Below are 20,143 nucleotides of genomic sequence, written 5' to 3' on the forward strand. Positions count from 1 at the left end.
AAAATAGCCAGTAGAAGTTGCATGGTTTTCATCAAAAGGTTAAAATATGTATAATTGAGTTACATTTCTAGATTTTCTGTTGTCATAGAAACCATCCAAGAATAAGCAAATGGATGAAACTAGAAGAAACCAACCTGAGTGAGGTAGTCCAGTCACAGAAAGACAAACATGGTATGCACTCACTCATAAGAAGGTATTAGACATAAAGCAAAGGAAAACCAGCCTATAATCTCCACACCACCAGAGAAGCTAAGAAACAAGGAGGGCCCGAAGAGAGATATACATGGTGTCCTAGAGAAGGGGAAAGGGACAAGAGCTCCTGAACAAATTGGAAGCATAAAGGGAGGTGGAGGGAGGTAGGAAAAAGAGGAGGGGAGAAGAGGAGAGGAGAGGGGAATATGAGGGAGCAGGAAGATTGAGTCAGGGAAAGAATAGAGGAGAGCAAGAAAAGAGATACCATAATAGAGGGAGCCGTCATAAGTTTAAACAGAAATCGGTCACTAAGTAAATGTCCAGAAATCCACAAGAATGACCCAAATTAACAATCTAAGCAATAGTGGAGAGGCTACCTTAAGTGCCCTTCCCTGATAATGAGATTGATGACTAACTTATGTGCCATCGTAGAGCCTTCATCCATCCAGTAGCTGATGAAAGTAGACACCCACAACTAAAAACTGAGCCAAACTGAAATCCAGTTGTAGAGAGGGAGGTGTGATGAGCAAAAGGGTCAAGACCATGTTGGGGAAACCCACAGAAACCACTGACCTGAACAAGGAGGAGCTCATGTACCCCAGCCAGACAGCTGGAGAACCAGCATAGGACAGAACCAGGCCTCCTGATATTGAGTGGCAGTTTGGAGGCCTGGGCAGTCTGTGGGGCCTCTTGCAGTGGAACCAGTATTTATTCTTAATGCATGGATAGACTTCGGGAGCCATTCCTCCATGGAGGGATACTCTCTCATCCTAAATATATGGGAAAAGGCCTAAGCCCAGCCCCAAATGATATGACAGACTTTGATGATCTCTCATGGAAGGCTTCCCACTCTCTGGGGAGTGGATAGGGAACAGAATTGGGGAAGGAGGGGGTTGGTAGGAGGCAGGAGAGGATGAGATGGAGAGGAAACAAGGCTGTCCAGAAAAGTAGTAGAACCAAAATGGATAGTGATGGGAAGAAAAGTTTCACAGTTCATTCCTCACTCATTTATCCTATATCCTAATGTATGTTCATGAAGCGGGAGACAGATGATGCATAATTAGGACAAAGACAAAGTGTCCTGGAGATGGAGATTTATTCCTTTACAAGAATTCTCTCTTCCTTGTGTTTCCTGTCTCCTTGCTCTAAAAACATTCACCCAGCAAACTTCTTCACTCCTTTATCCCATGTTTTCTTTGTCTACTTTCTTCCGTTATTTCCTACCTATGCCCTAATTTCTCCATGGTCCTTCTTCAAAGTACCTCATTGATAAAATTGTCAGACAAAAGGAACAAGTAAAGAGAAGATGAACATTATCTCTAATTTGTGAGACTCCTTTATGGAAATAACAGGACATGGAAAAAAATCACCTTTTAAATAAATGTTCTGAAATTCTATATGAAACCATTAAACAGCAACAGCAACAATACAAAACCTAACCTTTTTTGCCTCTATCAGCTACTAGGAAGGCATATAAGATAGTCATCAATCTCATTATCGGGGAAGGATATTTAGGGTAGCCTCTCCACTATTGCTTAGATTGTTAATTGGGGTCATTTTTGTGGATTTCTGAACATTTCCCTAGTGACTGATTTCTCTTTAAATCTATAATGGCTCACTCTATTATGAGATGAACTCTTGGAATCCAGTTGCAGACAGTGAGGAATTATGAGCAAAGGGATCAAGACCAGGCTGGAGAAACCCATAGAAACTGCTGACTTGAGCAAGGGGGAGCTCATGGACTCCAGTCTTGCAGCTGGAAAACAAACATAGGACTGACCCAGATTCCCTGATTGTGGTGTTAGTTGGGAAGACTGGGCAGTCTATGGGGCCTCTTATAGTGTATCAGTATTTATCCCTAGTTAACAAATGGACTTTAAGTGCCCATTCCACATAGAGGGAAACTCTCTCAGCCTAGACAAATGGGGGAGGGCCTGGGCCCTGTTCCAAATGATATGACAGAATGTGAAGACTCCCCATGCAAGGCCCCATCCTTCATGGGGAGCAGAAAGGGGATGGGATGGGAATTGGTGGGGAGAACAGGGGAGGACAGGTGGGTGCAGGAACTGGGATTGATATGTAAAACAAGCTTGTTTCTAATTTAAGTAAATATACATATATATATGGGAAATAAATCTCATGTTTCAGGAAATACTTTTTCAACAAAAACATTAATTAAAGATTAATGCAGTTAATTCACAGTCCTGGTCAATTATTTCTCTTTTGATGCACATTCCCAAGCACACCACATAGAAGCATGATTTCCTAGGAAGTTACCAATTGTGACATATCAGAATTCTCAACAAAAATCTCTTTTAAATGTTATTTTATGTGAATACTCTGAATCTTTCAAAAAATTTGTGAGTATGAATTTGTCTCTCTCTCTCTCTTTTGTGTGTGTGTGTGCGCGCGCGTGCGCGCGCACGCAAATGCAAAAAATAGATCTGTGCATGAGCATGTAGCAAGCACAAATCAATATTGGATGTCTTCCTCAATTGTTCTTTTCCTTATATTTTGATTTGTGGTCTTTCACTGAACCTATATCTTAATAATTTGACTACACTGATTGGTCCTCAAGCTCTAGGTACTTTTCTATCTCCACCCTAGAGGGATTATAAATATTCCCTATCTTGTGATTTTTAAATGGTAACTGTGGTTCAAATCACTCTGTGTGTCTTGGCATTAGCCTTCAGAGGTACTTCTTTAGCTTTTCTTTCTTCACCACACTAAGAGAGGAATATTACAGATGGCTAGAGTATGGTCCACAACCCCTTCGCACAAACTGTTCAGAGTCTGGTAAAATACTTTCCATTCAGTACAGGTGTTCTACAAAGAACAGTGCTCTATGTTATTTCAAAATGGCTTCATCTCTTTGTTACTGGAAGTTGGGAGAGGATTTCTTCTAGAACTTGAAGGAACTTCAAGTGGTAAAACTCATAAATAGGGACCTTCTTCCAGCTAACATGTGGGCAAAGTCTGATTCTACAAGGTAAAGTGGGGGTCGTCCTCAGTCTATTTCACAAGCTTTTATCTCACTACCTAGTCTATGAACAACATCAGAAAACCAGTGGACAGCCTTGGGGAGATTTCTATGAGTCTACAGCTGTGGCGTTTGTGACCAGTAAGCCATGATCCAATGTTATTTGCATTTCCAGTTTGAGGGGCAATAGTTTTGCCTGTGAGTTTAATTCTCTGATAAATTTATACAGGGGTATTGATTTTCAACTTGTTCAGTGTCCTTGCTGTAAGAATAGGAGAGATAAACTCTATGGTTTACATATGACAGGTAAATGTTTTTAATGAACTACTTGAAAAGAATATCCATCCTGGTTCATCTATAAAACCGTATAAGTATTCTTTATTATAGAAAACATGACTAATGGTGGATTAATATCTGCACTCATCAATCATGTTAACCACCTGATCTGCTGGTAAGTAGGATTGCTTCTGTTGACCCTCACAGCATGAACCCCACCTCCTAATCCAAGCTGTTGTTTTAGAAGGACTATTTATAGTGTGGGATTGGTAAACTGAATCAGGGTTAGAGCCGCCTTTGTACTTTGATTTCCTCCACAGCGAACTGCAATGTAACTTAGTACATCAACAAACTGCAACCTACCTCTGAGCATATTCTTCCAAAAATTACCCGAACCTTAGTGCATCATAGCAACCAAGCTTCAGTAATCTTGTACCATCAACCCATCAGACCATGTCTCTGCAAGGCAAAACCTCATCATCGCTTTCCCAAACGAGACAGATGCTGAGCCCCAAGCAGTCAAGCTGTTCCTCTGTATCACTGCCTTTCGGTGCATACACTGCCTGGTGACATTTGTGGTTGGAATGCTTTGAACCTTTCTTAGTTCACATCGCTATCGGATTCACAAATCACTCTTTGTTAGAATAAACTCTGCTAAATTTAAAGACTCCTTAAACAAAGCACACACATTCTCAGACTGAAGAATGCCCAGATTGCCAGAAAGAACTAAGACACTATTATCATCTGATTGGCAAATCTGTCTTGTACTTTTTGTTTGTGGAAGGGAGTAAATACTCAATACTTACAGAATGATCACCTTCTCTGAAAATTTGTAAATGAACAGAAGTTATTAGAAACTTCAAAGGAAAGACTGAAAGTAATTTTGTATAATGTGGTAGAAACATTGGTGGGAACCAAAATGAAACAAAACCATAGTTATACAACAGTTAAGCCATCTTCAAATAAGGAGTAGAAGATTGAAAAGCAAATGTTTCCATAATAAACCCAGCCTTGGAAACAATGTTGCTGAAAGTTCCCTTGTGATTTAATCACTGCAAATCATGACAGTCCAACTTGGGTCTTTTGGATGGCCACTGTCATTTTTAACTTACACAACACAATGAATTCAGCAATATCTAGAGTCAAGAAGATTGCATGTACTTTCCATATTGTGACCAGCAGGACCAAGTTAGAACAGTTTCACAAAAGCAAACAAGCCACAACTTTACCAAGTTTTCAAGAAAAAAGACACGAAAGAATCATATTAAACAGAATGAGCTACTGTTCAATAGGTTCCCCAAGGCGTAAGGAAAATACCTTAGTGAAGACAATGACATAAAGGAAAAATAAAAGCTAAAACTTAAAGGGAGGTGAGGAGTAATGAAATGTGAACTGTAATAGGCTTTAGTGTGCCTACTACACTGAACTTCATTTGCTGATGAAATGTAGAAAAGGCAATTCTCCCAGTAATGTTCGTAAGGGTTATTAGCAATAATAATGGCTTGCAAACTGATAAATTTGCAGATTAAGCAACCACTGCCAGGGAAGTTAGTAATATTTCAAAGTATTGCTCAAAGGAGAATAGGATAGGACTTTTATTTTTATATCAAGAAAACTACCAAAGTGTCTGGCAGCAGAGTGGTTTCTACCATTTTTCCAATTTAATTCTACCTAGCACTGAAAGTTTTACAGCATTTCATTTTATTCAGTCAAGCAGTGCTCTAAAATAATGCTCAGGTTATCTGTACTGCACCATGACAGACCTCAGTAAAAAAAAGGAACAATCCACTTCTTAACCAGACTAGTTTTCAGACAAAAATAATACATTTATGCCCATAAATTCATCAGCCAACATTCCATTTTTCTTTTTGCCATTTTACAATTAATACATAGGATTAAAAATAGCTATATTTTCAAAATGACTGCGAGGATTTCAATATTTAAATTTTCATTTAGTGGTCAATTTTCTTTTAAAAGGGAGTCTGTGACAGTTCCATAAAGAAATACTAAGGTGCCAAGGTGATCTAATCATCTTAAGGGATTTTGTGATAAGAAGAGTCATGCCCCCAGACTCCCCAGCTGTTTATGTTTACTTCTTTCTATATTTCACCATAGTCGAAGTATGGGAGACATAATTAAGTGTAAAGATTGTGAGAGAGGAAACTGCCCTTCATCGAGTCTCACAAGTGTGACAATGAAAAAAGAAAAACTGCAGAGTGATGTAACAACAGAATGATTAACTTTCATCCTTGGATAGGGGAGGAATGTCACATTAATCAAGGAAGGTGGGAAATCCCCAGATGCTGAGAGAAGTCTAGTTCTTCCTGAAACCCTCTGGGAGGAAAGTCAGGTCTACTCATACCTCCATCTGAGACCAGACAGACCAAAACAGTTCTCTGTGAATGCATACCAGTGTGCAGTTGCCTGTGAAAGTAAAACAAATTCACCAGAATTCCTGAATCTGAGTTATAGATATTTGTGAGCCAACACAACATAGGTTTTGGAAGCCAAACCCCTTTCCTCTGGAAAAGGAAGCACTGTTAATCAGTGAGCCATTTCTCCAACCACCCAAAATACTTGTAACCCTCAACAAAGTAACATGACGAGGTTATGCAATTTTAAGTCTCATATAATATAGCCATGCATTTGTCAGTAGTAGAGAGCTTCTATATAGACCTATACATTTTTTACTATGTATCACTTTGGAATCTAAGACTGGGATCCATTCCTCTAATGAACACAATGGAATAATCTTAAAGCAGATAAATAGTTCAACCTACCATGGTTTCTACTCAGGCCATGGTGAAGGCTGTTGGCAGAGACAGGTAGAAGTTGCTATTTAGATTCTTTCCATTCAAACAAAGAGAGTAGATTCACTTTTAGCATGTACAGACAAATCATAATTTCATATGAATGTGAACCTTTGAACTTTTTATTTTCCAGCTATGAAAATGAGCCAAGAACTTGGCATTTTCTTAATCACAAAGAAAAGTTAGATTTATTACAGCCCCCACTTCCAGGCATAAATCAGACCTTCATAGAACATAAGAGAAGGATAGAACATGAATGGCTTGTGCAAAATTCAGTTATTATACCTTCCATTAAAATATGCACCCAACTACCCCACACAACCTGAAGAAACACATCTACTATTCTTGAGAAGAAATTTAAAAGAACCACTCTGGATCTATGTTTTTCCAAGCCTGCAAACCAGTATACTGCTTTGGGAATTATTTTAAAGATTTACAATTTTAATTTTAATATGAACATGATCCTGGCAAAACATTAGCTTCTGAGGAGCTTTATGTGAGAGATGGCTACATGAGAGGCACTGGAGAAAGGCATCAAATAGGCCTATTCAGCAAAAGTCACTTGAACAGATCTTTGTCCTACATACCAAACAGGACACAGATGTGTTCTGATGACAGCTTTGCTTTGTCAATAGCAAAATCCTCAACTTTAGTTTGGCACAAATTCAGTGTTTCATCATTTTGTAATATAAGTAAGTATAATTTTGGTGAAAATATAACTTAAAATTGTCTTTGTAACTCCACCCAAGCTGAAGAGATAAATAGCCCTTCACAATGATGTGCTGGATTTTTTTTTTCTTGGCTAATTTTTTTTATGACCTGGTGGTCTTTAATTTTAATAGATTTCAATTACATGATTAAAAATTCCCTGTGACATTTACTGTGCACTTGCTTGTTTCAGGACTGTTCCATGCCACAGACATCATTCAAGGTGGTTTCCTTAGGCCTTCAGCACACTGGTGCTTCTACTTTCAAATGATTTTACCAGTGAATAAGATTTTTACTTGCTAGCAGAAATCTGACCCAATTATATAAATTCTACAGTTAAATAGGGAGTGTCTAATTTTAAAAGAGTTGAATTTTTAAAATGCACTTGTAAACTGAGTCTGCTTGGTACTCATTTCCTCACTGAAACTAGGTCAGTCTGCCTTCTAATCCAGCTTTCCAAATTTTGGTTAGCTATTAATATAATTTAAATGTTTTACCTCACCAATGTGGGTCATGAGGTTTCATAAATGAAAGCACCTGTCTATCCCATTGTGTCCTCTGTGTTTCCTCCCTCTACTTGTCTGCTAAGAAGTCTAGAATGCTTCCAAGCACATGCACACTTAATGAAATGGGCTACATTAAAGAAGCACTGTGTGAGCCTAGAGTGTTATTACATGTGTGTTAGGGTGACAAAAGCCAACAGCAGGACTCATTCCTCTGGAGCCATCCACCTGTTTGTTTTTGAGGTAAGTTCTTTTCCTTGCATGCAGTTGGAACTTTCCTGGCTAGCAAACTCCAGTGATCCATCTGTTACGGCTTTCCCAACATCAAATCATGTTGCTTTTTACATGGTTACTAGGAATTGAACTCGGGTCCTCAGGCTTGCATGGCAACAGTTTACCGACTGTGGGATCTCCTCAGAACCAGTACAGAGAGTGTTTGGATAAATGGCTGAGGTGAGGCACCTGATAAAGCTTATAAAAATGTTATTGTGAAGGGATCCACGAAAGAAATGCTGCCCAACATATTTGCATACTACCCACTCTTTGGCAAAAATACTATGTGAGAAACTAGTTTAAGACTCAGATTCTTGGGGCTGAATTCAAGCTTCACCACTTTCTGGCTCCAGCTTCCTCTGGAAAACTAATTTTCCTAAACTTTACAAATCTTTGAAACAGAGATTATTACCTACAAATAAGATTTTCATCAGCATTAAGTAGACAATCTAAAGACTAGCCTAGTCCGAGTGTAACAGGAACTACCACAACCTCTTCAGCTGGGCTGGGGGCCTTTGTCTTAGTAATTACCTTTTAGATTAATTTGAAAATATTGTTCTTGCTCTTGATAGTGAGAGTAATGGGTAAAAAGCGCCACTGTAACCATGACATTCTAGTCCTATAAAATTGTTACAGATTTCAATGTATGTCAAAGCTACCTTGTAAAAATTGTACTAAAGATTACTCCAAGTAACATACTAGAGCCACCTACAGGCCTCCTGAATACAGAGATGAATATTTTTAAGATTTATTTTAAAGGGTTCATTAATCTGTTTCAAACTGGGTCACAGTTTTTCCTCCCCACTCCTCTCCTCCTAAGCCCTCCTCAAACCTCCCCTCTCCTATCCAATCCTCCTTCTTTCTCTTCAGAAAAAGGCAGTCATCCCATGTATATCAGCCAAACATGGAATATCAAGTTGCAGTAACACTAAGCATCTTCTCTCCTATTGAGGCTGCAAAAGGCAACCAAGCTTAATACAGCTCCTATTCAACCCTGGGGGGATTCAAATGACTGTGAGTTTGTCAGTAGCAAGCAGTACAACTGGTGTTGTTCATTTGTTGTCATTTTAACAGTCTTTAAGAAAATCACTATAGTTTTCAACTCTTATTTCTGTGGTTTTTTTGTTTAGTGAAGCTGTAAAAGTGCTTAAAAAATGGTTAGTTGCACAGGATTTTTTTTTTATTTTGAGACTACATATGTTGAATTGCTTTTCATCAAGTTCTCCCAGTGATGGAGAGGAACTCTTACTAACTAAAAGCATCAGGATGCAACTTAAAGAACACAGCTATTATTGTTTAAAACCCATACTTTTACCTATTCACATATTTTAGTTGAAAAATTACCATTTATTTCACCACTTTCTGCTATCATATGGACCTAAATGTTTCAAGTTGCATCCCTAATCTACATAAGCATATTTGTTTAAAGTAATTTATGCATAAAAGCTAAAGCTTTTCACAATGTATTACGTTTCTTGGGAAATGATTATGCTTCCTGGTAAAGTACATGTATAGTCAAACTAATTAGAATTACTAGTACAGGAAACAGAAATGAGATGACCCATGGGTGGCTACATAATTTTTTGGGATCAATGACTTATTTGTTTTCATAACACAGAAAGCTATGAACTAAACATTAGAACATTTGCTTGAATCACTAGCTCTTTATGGAGGGTAAGAGGTAGCATGGGTTTCAACTTTTCAATTGTGAGGGATATACTACACTATGAAAAGCAAACACTGTTCTAGGAGTCTATGATATTCCTAGTTCACCATGGAATATAGCCAAGACTCATCTTCTGGCTGTGAAACAAGTGACCTAAAATTGTAGGCTGAGTAATTGGAATAAATCATTGGTATACGGTGCAGCCACAAACCTAGGAACCAAAAGAAACCTGAAATACTCTGTGCATAGTACTGGAAATAGACCAAATCAGGAACTATGTAAGACTTAAAAGGTGGGATTTGGTAAGTCTTTTAAGATGAGGTTACAACTAGAATGGCCAATTTCATGGTAAAGGTATGGAGGACAAAGCCACCATGTTCCTATCTCCTGCCATGAGTGAATTGTGTGGTACTATTGTGTGGTACATTAAGTGTGCTGGCCACAGAGTCACACGAGGAACTGTTACATACTTTCACCCACTACCAATTTCATTACAATTTCTGGAGGTTGAGATGCATAGTTATAATTGAGAAATATCAGCTGAAGGATCAAGTTCAAGGGATTATTCTTCTGATGGACACAAAAAAGATAAAATTTAGGTTTCTATAACAAATTCCTTGCATTCAAACTTTCTGGGGACTGTGCATTGAAACTACCATGGACAAAGAACTGTATAGTTCCCAGCAACCATGAAGAAAAGGAATTTGTGAAGCACCAAGCCGGTGCAGAGAAGTTTCTCAGCATTCTACACTAGAAAACAGAACCAATTTATACATACATGATGTTCACAAGACCAAATATTTCCAAGCAGCTTGTCTCAAACAGTTATGCATTAATATCTTGCATTATAAGTATCTATTACAAGCAGAAATAATGATGTTTCTGATTCATTCTACCCAGCTTAAATAGCCAGTTTGTTTCCTTTTGTTAACATTTTTCTAAAGGTCCAAACATATAAGCTGCTTTTATGCCAAATACTCAGTTTTTAACTGCACAAGCCAAAAAAAAAATCCTACAAAAATCTCCAAAACAATCTTCACTGTAATACTACATGTTCTTGTTGTGAAGAGCAATATATTTTTGTGTTTTTCCAGATGTTTTTCATCTTAACTGTGCAATTGACAACCAAATCGGGACACCTTCATCCTGTGACTGTATCAGGAAAGGTACTTCCATCCTTTGCCCTGAGGAGGTTAGAGTCCTCTTGGAAGGTGTCCATCATTAAAACACTGCTGGAAGGAGTTTACCTGTTCGTATTTTAATTAATGTTTTATTCATATGATTTATGTTATTGCCATGGCAGTCAACCCCAAAGCTACTTCCTACCAATTATCTTCCTCATTTATTAAGATAAATTGGTATGTATACCAAAACACTGCTCTGCTTTTTAAAATTCATTGCATTCTATAAAGCTGCAATGAAATAATTCCATCTGTATCATGGTTACTAGGGGACAAGATAAACACACCACATATGCTAACTTTTAAGTCTGGATCAGCAGAATAGTATAAATTATTAGGGAACTCTGCTATACTTGTTAGCATACATATATCAGCACACAAATTAACTTCACTGGAAGAACCAAAATCACTCTTAAATTTTAGCATGTTTATTCAGATCCCTCCCCCATACTCACTTCCTCTGTGCTAGGGGGAGACTGGGGAACCTAAGATTCAAGAAAGAAAATTTTCAGTGTTTGTCAGCCTTGGAAAGACCAGGGTTTATTTATAAATGAGCTGGTTTTCTGCTTACATGTAAGCTGAGGAAGACAATACTGCAAATCCAGAGAAGGGAGTAGAGCAAACACACACAATGAGCAGTGTAGGGAATACTCCAGAGGAAATACAGAGACCATATGAATACACTTCCAAATGAAAGCATCCACGAAACCATCAACAGGTTGACTGAAATGTGAAGGTTGGGGTTCAGTTCTTATGCAGTCTTATGCAGTTCTTATGCAGTTAATGATAGAGATTAATTCTTAAAGGTTGTTGAAATTCAGCCTAGTTTTCTCTGCTCTGAGGGCAGCTTCAAAAAGAAAGAAATGTTTCCTCCTTCTTTCAACAACTACATTTCAATTCTCTACCTATAATTTAGACAGGTCTGTTTCATGTGGTTAATAGTTCATTCCTTTATGCTGTGAAGTTACTCCCTGTCCATGTTGATTGTGTAGTATTGTGTTAGTGCAGCACCTGAAAATTCACTTTAATATGCTCAGGGCATTTCTGTAACGAGTCTCTCTGTCTCACTAGCCAGCTTCCTAATAATGATATGGAGATTTACTATTAATTATGAAGCTATAGCTTAGACTTGCTTCTAACTAGCTCTTATAACTTAAATTATCATGTTTAAATTTATCTGTGTCCTAACATGTGGTATTACTTCTCTTCCATCTTGCACCTCCTGCTTCCTCTTTGCGTCTGGCTGTCAAATCTGCCTTTTTTTTTCTTCCCAGAGTCTTCTTGTCTTCAGAAGTCCTTTGTAACTTCTTCCTGCCCAACTACTGGCTGTTCAGCTTTTTATTAAGCCAACAAGAAGGCACTTTGGCCACAATACAGCTTTACATTGTAAGCAAATATTCTACAACAAGATTCCATACAGAAGATGTGACTTGGAGTTCCTTTAGTGACAGGTGCCATGTGCAAACAAGAATCCTACTTCTCACAGGATGTGAACCCTCTTCCCTGTATCTGGGCCGAGAGAGTATCACTCCATGGGGAGTGGCCTCCCAAAGTCAATTTGTGCACTAGAGATAAATACTGGTCCCACTGTCAGAGATCCCAAAGACTGTGCAGACCTCCTAAGTAGCACCTACATTCAGAGGGCTTGGTTCAGTACAGTGCTGATTCCCCAGTTTTGTGACTGGGGTCCATGTGCTCTCAGTTGGTCAGGTCAGCTGTTTCTGTGGGTTTCTCCAACATGACCTTGACCCCCTTGCTCACCCTTCCTCCCTCTCTACAATTGGATTCCAGGAGTTTGGCTCAGTGCTTAGTTGTTGGTGTTTGCTTCTGTTTCTCTGGGATAAAGACTATAGGATGACATTTAAGGTAGTCATCAATCTCATTATCAGAGAAGGGCAATTAAGATAGCCTCTTCACTATATCTTAGATTCTTAGTTGTGGTTATCCTTGTGGATCTCTGAACATTTCCCTAGTGCCAGATTTCACTTTAAGCCTATAGTGGCTCCCTCTATTAAGGTATCTCTTTTCTTGTTCTCCTCTATTCTTTCCCCAGTTCAGTCTTCCTGACCCCTCATGTTCTTCTTTCTTTCCACATCTCCCCTCCTCTTTTCCCTACCTCCCACTCTGCTCCCCCATGCTCCCAATTTGATCGGGACCACTTGTCCCTTTCCCCTTCTCTGAAGGACCATGTATGTCTCTCTTAGGGTCCTTCTTGTTTCCTAGCTTCTCTGGAGGTGTAGATAGTCCACACAAAGGTTCTTAGTCCTTTGCTTTATATCTAATATCCATATTTGAGTGAGTACATACCATGCTTGCCTTTCTGTGACTGGGTTACCTCACTCAGGATGGTTTCTTCCAGTTCCATCCATTTGCCTGTGATTTTCAAGATTTTGTTTTTGTTTGTTTGTTTGTTTTGGTTTTTTCCCTTCTGAATAATATTTCATTGTGTAAATATACCACATTTTCTCTATCCATTCTTCAGTTGAGGGGCATCTAGGTGGCTTACAGACTTTGGTTATTACAAACAGCACTGTAATGAGCATAGTTGAACAGATGTCCTTATTATATGAGTGTATGCCCAAGAGTGGAATTGCTGGATCTTGAGGTAGACTAATTCCCATTTTCCTGAGAAACTGCCATACTGTGATGATTTTTTTTAAAGATTTATTTACTTACTCTATGTGCATTTGTGTTTTCCCTGCATGTACATCTGTGTGAGGGTGTCAGATTTCCTGTAACTGGAATTCCAGACAATTTTGAGCTGCCATATGGGTGATGTGAATTGAACCAGGACCTTCTGGAAGAGTAGACAAAGTTGCTCTTAACTACTGATCCATTTATCCAGCTCCAGTAATAATTATTATTACCATTATAAAGTACATACTTTTCTTCATATAGAAATTCTTAGTGGTTGGCATATGTTTCCATATTGGTCAACTCAACAATCAGAATGCTTTCTATTGCATGTAAGTAGATATGTATGAAGAACACTATAAAGCATGTGACTAGTTGATTCTCAAAAACTCCAAACTCATTCATGTACTTAAAATTGATCGGTAGTACTAAACTGAAAACAATTTTAGCAATGGTATTTTATTTAATTATCATATTGTGATTGTGAGGGCAATAATAGTCATATTGAGATGGAATCTCAGATATTCAACTTTGAGCTCAGAGGATGATAGCTATGATGAAATCAGTCTTGAACCTAATAGCTGATGTACAGAGTCTACACAAGACTGGACCAATCCACATCCAATCATGGCTGAGAGAGAACAGCAAGAGATCCTGTCCTTTCCAAGAAACTATTGCCTCTTGATGTTTGTAGAGGGAGGGGAATTCATTGTCTTCAGTGTTATTCTAACTGGCCCAGTTATAATGAATATCTCCATACTCATGCATTGGTTAAACTCACAGGTCACAAAACAAAACTAACAATAATTTAAAAGTGGTAAAGGGCTTCTAAGTAAGAGGATTGGATTGCAGGGGCCTGAGGAGAAATAAGAGAGAGAGATTGGGGGTGAAAATGTGATCAAATGATCAAAATGTGTGTGTGTGTGTGTGTGAAAGTATCAAAAGATCCATGAAATTAAAAAAGAGTCAATACTGGCTTGGATCCACTCTTAAAAAGAAAAACTGTCTAGGAATATAGTTCAGTTTTACCTTGCATAGCATGAATAAGGCCCTGTGTTCCTATACTCAGTACACATGAAGTTACAAATGGTAAATAAACTGAACAAAAATAGAGAAGGGTATATGTGCCAAAGACAAGAAGTCACCTCAAAAAATTGTTCATATATAATATTTTAGTTATTACATTTATTACATGGTAGTAAATTTTAGATTTCACATTTTGGGCATCAGAAAAGCTTTTAAGTTAGAAGTAAGAATTTTCTACTATGCATATACATCATTTGGACACAAGTCATCTTCCTCCTCTGTCTTGTCGATGGCCCTTGAAAATTAATTTGTGACTGATTTGAAGTGCTAATGATGGGGAAAGTTTTTCTTATAAACTGACTTGCACAAACCATCTATAAAAGGTATCAATCGTTAAGTGAATACTCATGGGTTATGGTAATGATAACTCATTTGTGAAATTTAGGAACTAAATATTTCATAAAGTGTAATTTGCCTCCTAACTACTTTTCTTGAATCAATCACTTCATTGTTTCGTTTAAGTGCTATGTCAAAACTGTAAGTTAGAATTTCTACTAAATGATTAAATATCTAATTCATCTCATGTGCCTTTCTCATTTGTTTGGAGAGCTATGTGAAATAGGCTTCTGGGGAAATTGTATATTAATGGGCATTTGTAATAATTCACAGTGTTGACTTATTGCAGTAATAAATGGACATTTCCCCTATCTCACTGAAAGACAGGACTTTCATCAGAATCTGAAAGGAAGGACATCTTTATTAGATGTGAACTTTCATAAGACAGTCAAGAGTGAAGATTGCATAGACAATTTTACATTCATTATGTTGGTCATCATGAATTTTGCTATCCTTATACTCTAGTGTTTTCCCTGTTAGCAAATTATTTATTATAGGATCAAGCAAAATGACTGCAATTATAAAAATTAAAAGGTTTCAGATTGTTCTTCAAGTGTGGTCCTAGTTAAAGCATGTGGCTTGAAGGTCAGGCTGGGAAGTTATTTCATATTTTCTTTTTCAGTGACATGCTGTAAAATCAAACATTGAAATGACATACTAACTGGAAGGTTAAGCTATAACAAGCTATTGAACCAAATCACTCACTCTATGCTAAGTATCTGTGAAGCCTATTTGATTGTGCAGCCCAGTAAAACGTGCCCATGAAAGGATATTTTTAAGTACAGTATTCTCAATTTCTGAATTTTGCTACCAAAATGTCTACAAAGGACAACATACCAAAATGTGCTTTTACATTTAGCATCTTCAATAAAGCACTGAATTTTTTTTTTCAGAAGAAAATTCTGTTGTTAATGACTGAGCTTGATGAGAAGGGTTGAAATGTCTAAATTCCAAATTATATCAACCTGAAGGCAATGATTTCAAGTAGGAAGTGTAGGGCTAAGCATTCAGTGCTACTTTTACCTCAAAGCATCTAAATTTGCAAACAAGTGCTAGTAGGTTAAGACAAGGAGCAAGTCTCTTATCAGGTAAGGGAGTCTGAAACTGCTGCTCACCAGTTCAAGGGGCACCCTGGCAATACCCTTATTAGGAACCACAAACAATGATATCAATTCTATTTTTCTAAAAGTCATTACACATCAGAGATGATTAAGTTTGTACTTACGTATTTGCATGTACTCACATACAGTCACTGCCCAAATGTATTTCAGGGTGAACACAAAGTGGGTTTTAATAAGACTGAATTCTCTGTAGAAGCTTCCATCACTGATTGATTTGAATTAATTTAGTCTGTCCATTCTCCTGCATGAAGAAGGCAAACATGAATTCTCTTGTGAGCAGTAAAATAATATTTAGAGACTCAAAGTACTTCCACAATTTTCCATACTCAATACACAATGTCCCATTAAATAATCATTAGGCATGGTGAGTAACAAGACCAACTGTCTCAAAGCCAGCAAAAGACAATAGAAACAAATGCTTGGCAGAAATAGATGCTGAAGTTGTCAGACAAGAACATTAAAATAAATATAACATGTAAAATAACATGATGGATAATTTTATTAAAGACTTGGAAATTAAAATCTCAGTCATTCTGTAAATAAAAAAATTATAATAACATGCAACAGGACTAGTGAGATGGCACAGTGGCTAAAAGTATTTGCTGCTCTTCCAGAGGGCCCAAGTCTAGTTCCCAGCACCTACATACAGTTGTTCATAGTGCTTTAACTCCAGCTGGAGAGGATATGATGCCCTGTTCAGGCCTCTCTCCTGCAGGCACCCGAATACATTATATGTAGACATATGTAAGTCAAGTCAATAATAATAACATTTTTAAAAGTTTAACTAGTATACTATGAGTCTGAAAATACCACTATTACTGGCAATTATTAAAATCTGTTCATATGTGACTATGCCATTCTCTTCCTGAACACTTTTTAATTGAAAATTTTCATAAGCTAAGCTTCTTGGAAGTATTTCCAGCAATATACAGCTCACCACTAGGCTGCCATTCTTAAAATACCCAAGAAAGCATAGTTTCTTAGATATACATATCAGATCATCGAAAAATCTTATATTTGCAGGATCATTAGATTTGAGTGTTGCTCTTGATTATGTTGTAGCCAAAAGACTAACCCCAGAGAGCTATAAAATAGTAAATGGACTGGATGGAGAGTGTCCTTCTATATGTTGTGTATATATTTCCTTTACTGGTTGATGAATAAAGCTGTTTCAGTCAATAGCCAGGCAGGAAGTATAGAATGGGTTATCAGACTAGTAGAATGCTGAGAACAGGAACCCAGAGAGTGAGTTACCAAGGAGAAGCCATCTAGCTGCTGAGGAAGAAAGGGGCCCAGGAATCACCTGTATCCCAAGACCAAGTGGGAATACATAGAGTAATAGAAATGGGTGAATAGTTAAGAGAGAGCTAGTCAAATAAGAAGCCTGAGCCATTGGCCAAACAGTTTATACTTAAAATTAGCTTCTGTATGTTCATTTGTAAATAAAGAGCCAGGACTGGTTGGGACAGAAACTTCCATCAACATGGACCTAGAAATATTACTTTATCCATGCCACCATATGTTTCTATTCATGCATATCACTGAGAATTGATGTACCATTGAATGATAGCTAAAAGAAAGCCAATTTATTTTTCCTATTTTTTATTGTAAACTTCAAATAATCATATATACACCAGAAAAATGTCTTTTGAAAACAAATTTTTACCTGATAAATATGAAAAACATACACAAACAAAATATATAAAATAAGTAATTCATTACTCAAAGTATTGTCAGTTCAATAAGTAAGTCAATTATCTATTGCTATGCTATCATAGTTTCATTATTGATGTATGTACTACAAAGATAATTGACCTGCTACATGTACAAAGAAAGTGATCTTCAATATCTATGATGCACTTTTAGACTAGTAGGTATTTGTAATTTCTTTGTATTGATTTCTATTGTTTTGTGTTTACAACTATTATTTTCTCAGTCAAATAGTAACAGAACATCTTCATCTTAAAAGACTTCTTTAACATGTATATACTTTCAAAAGTCATCATCAGAATTGGAGTTAAAGAATAAAAACAAAATAAATGTTATAACTTAGTGGTATAATACTTGCCCAAGAACACAAGACCCTGATTTTGATTAACAGCATTAGAAAAACATTACAAAGATCCAACAAAACTGTTTCCTATTCCCCTTCTTTAAAAAAACTAGCACAGATTTTAGCATGGTGACACAAAGCTTTACCCCAGCACTTTAGAGGGAGAGGCAATTGGATCTCTGAGTTCAAGCACACAGATCTTTGTCTATAAAGTGAGTTCTAGGAAAGTCAGGGCCACACAGAGAAATATTTTTGTCAAAACAAACAAACAAACAAATATTCCTAACATAGAATATGTCCTAGTATTTAATCAAGCTATGAACTTCACCAGATATTTTATATAGTATGCAAAATCTGTCTGTGTCCAAGTTGTCTTACTTTTTAAAAACACGAAAGAACATCATCTGCATTACAAAATACACATAAACATAATTAAACAAACTAAAATATAGAAATGACTTAAAGCAAGTCCGGAACTTACTAAGGATTGTATAATTGATGTCACTGTTTCTGTGGTGGTAATATAATTATTGCTATCCTCTTAATTAGGTTTATGTCATATTTTCAGGATATAATATAAATCTTCATTTAGTGGTAAAATATTCATATAGTTAAAAAACCTTTCTTTCATCTCTAGAACAATTACTATTTCTTTCATAGTCAATATTCTGCATAGCCATGTCATTACCAAATATATTGTAATTATCTATTTGTCTATTAAGTATTTACTTCTCTTATTTCTCTCTACAAGACATTTAGCTTGCCTAAGCCAATGATTTTGTCTTTAATGGTCTCTTCAATTTGTTTAATGAACAGCTCTGTCAACAAGCTCCAAGACCACCCCAGGTTCAGCAACTCACAAGTAGAGCTCAGCTTATAGTTTCACTGAAGCTATGATTTATTGTAGTGAAAAGAAACAAAGCAACCATCAGTAAAGTTCAGGTGTACCAAATGAAAATTAGTAACAACCTTGGGCACAATCCAGAGAATCTCCTCTCTGGGGAAGACCGTGGGCATGATTTTCCATCCTGTATGGAAGTGGCATCAACCAGGAAAGCTCATTATAGTTTCAGTGTCCCAAGTTTTCACTGGGGTGGAAGGTTAGTCAAGTGGGCATTTCTGCCTAAACAGTAACAAATTCTGTGCTCACATATAAAATCAGGTACCTGGCATTAACCATATTGTCTAAACTTAGTAAGCCATAAGGATTTTATATCACTGTGAGTTTCTAGAAAGTCCAAACACAGACTAATTTTGCAAACAGGAATTTCTTTTTGCACAAGAACCTATCAAAGAAAGTATCAAACAATAATTTGTATCAACTAGACAAAATTGGATAGCTATCCAATGAAACAATGTTAACAAAACGGGCCACACTCAAATATACAATTCATAATGCAGCTATAATATCAGGTAAATAGTTAATCACTTAACTAACAGTGACCAGAGAACCAACATTATAATGCATACTATGCTAGGTATCTACTATGCAAAAATGTAAAAAATGCATGCACACAAAACAACAGACCGAATGATTATTATAATAGAATATGACAATGTTGATCAAAAGGTACAAATCATAGCATAGACTGTGAGTGCAGTAATGACTGACAACACTTAATGATGTATTACTATTGGGAGCCTCCTAATGTCTAGGGACTGAGCATGTATGGGGGGATTCCACCCTGGCAGATCAGTCCATCCTGAGTCGGCCAGCATTCTAATGTCACCTCTACCTACAGGAGGAGGTAAGAATGAACCTATTTCCAGCCTGCCTTGTGGTGGCCTGCTCAGAGCCTCCTGAGGCCTAGGGACTGTGCACAGGATAACCTGTCCCAGCAGATAAACCTACCCAGAGTCTGACAATATCCTAGTCCTGCATCCAACCACTGGAAGGGGAGAGCCATCAGAGTATTGGACCTGTTTGCAACCACCAGAAGAGAACCTTGGCCTAGTACCCATCAGAAGAGGAAGAGACCCAACCAGTATACACTGCAAGAAGTAATGGATAGATGACAGTATAAGATAACAGTCAACAACTAAAAGGCAAAGATGATGCCAACAGAGTCTAGGGACTTCACACCAGCAAGACCTGAACATCCCAACTCAGATGAAGCAGAAAAGAACTACCATAAAAAATTTATGATGATGGTATAGGCCCTCAAAGAGGTAATAAGAAAACCCTTTAAAGAAATGAAACAAACAAACAAAAACAAACAAACAAAAATTTCAAGAGGAAAAAAGACAAACCAAAATTTACAAGAAACAATGAAACAATTCAAACAGTGCAAGGTTTGAAAGCTGAAATAGAGACAAGAAAAAAA

The sequence above is a fragment of the Phodopus roborovskii genome, unplaced genomic scaffold (assembly GCF_943737965.1).
Source record: "Phodopus roborovskii unplaced genomic scaffold, PHOROB, whole genome shotgun sequence".
NCBI classification, from domain to species: domain Eukaryota; kingdom Metazoa; phylum Chordata; class Mammalia; order Rodentia; family Cricetidae; genus Phodopus; species Phodopus roborovskii.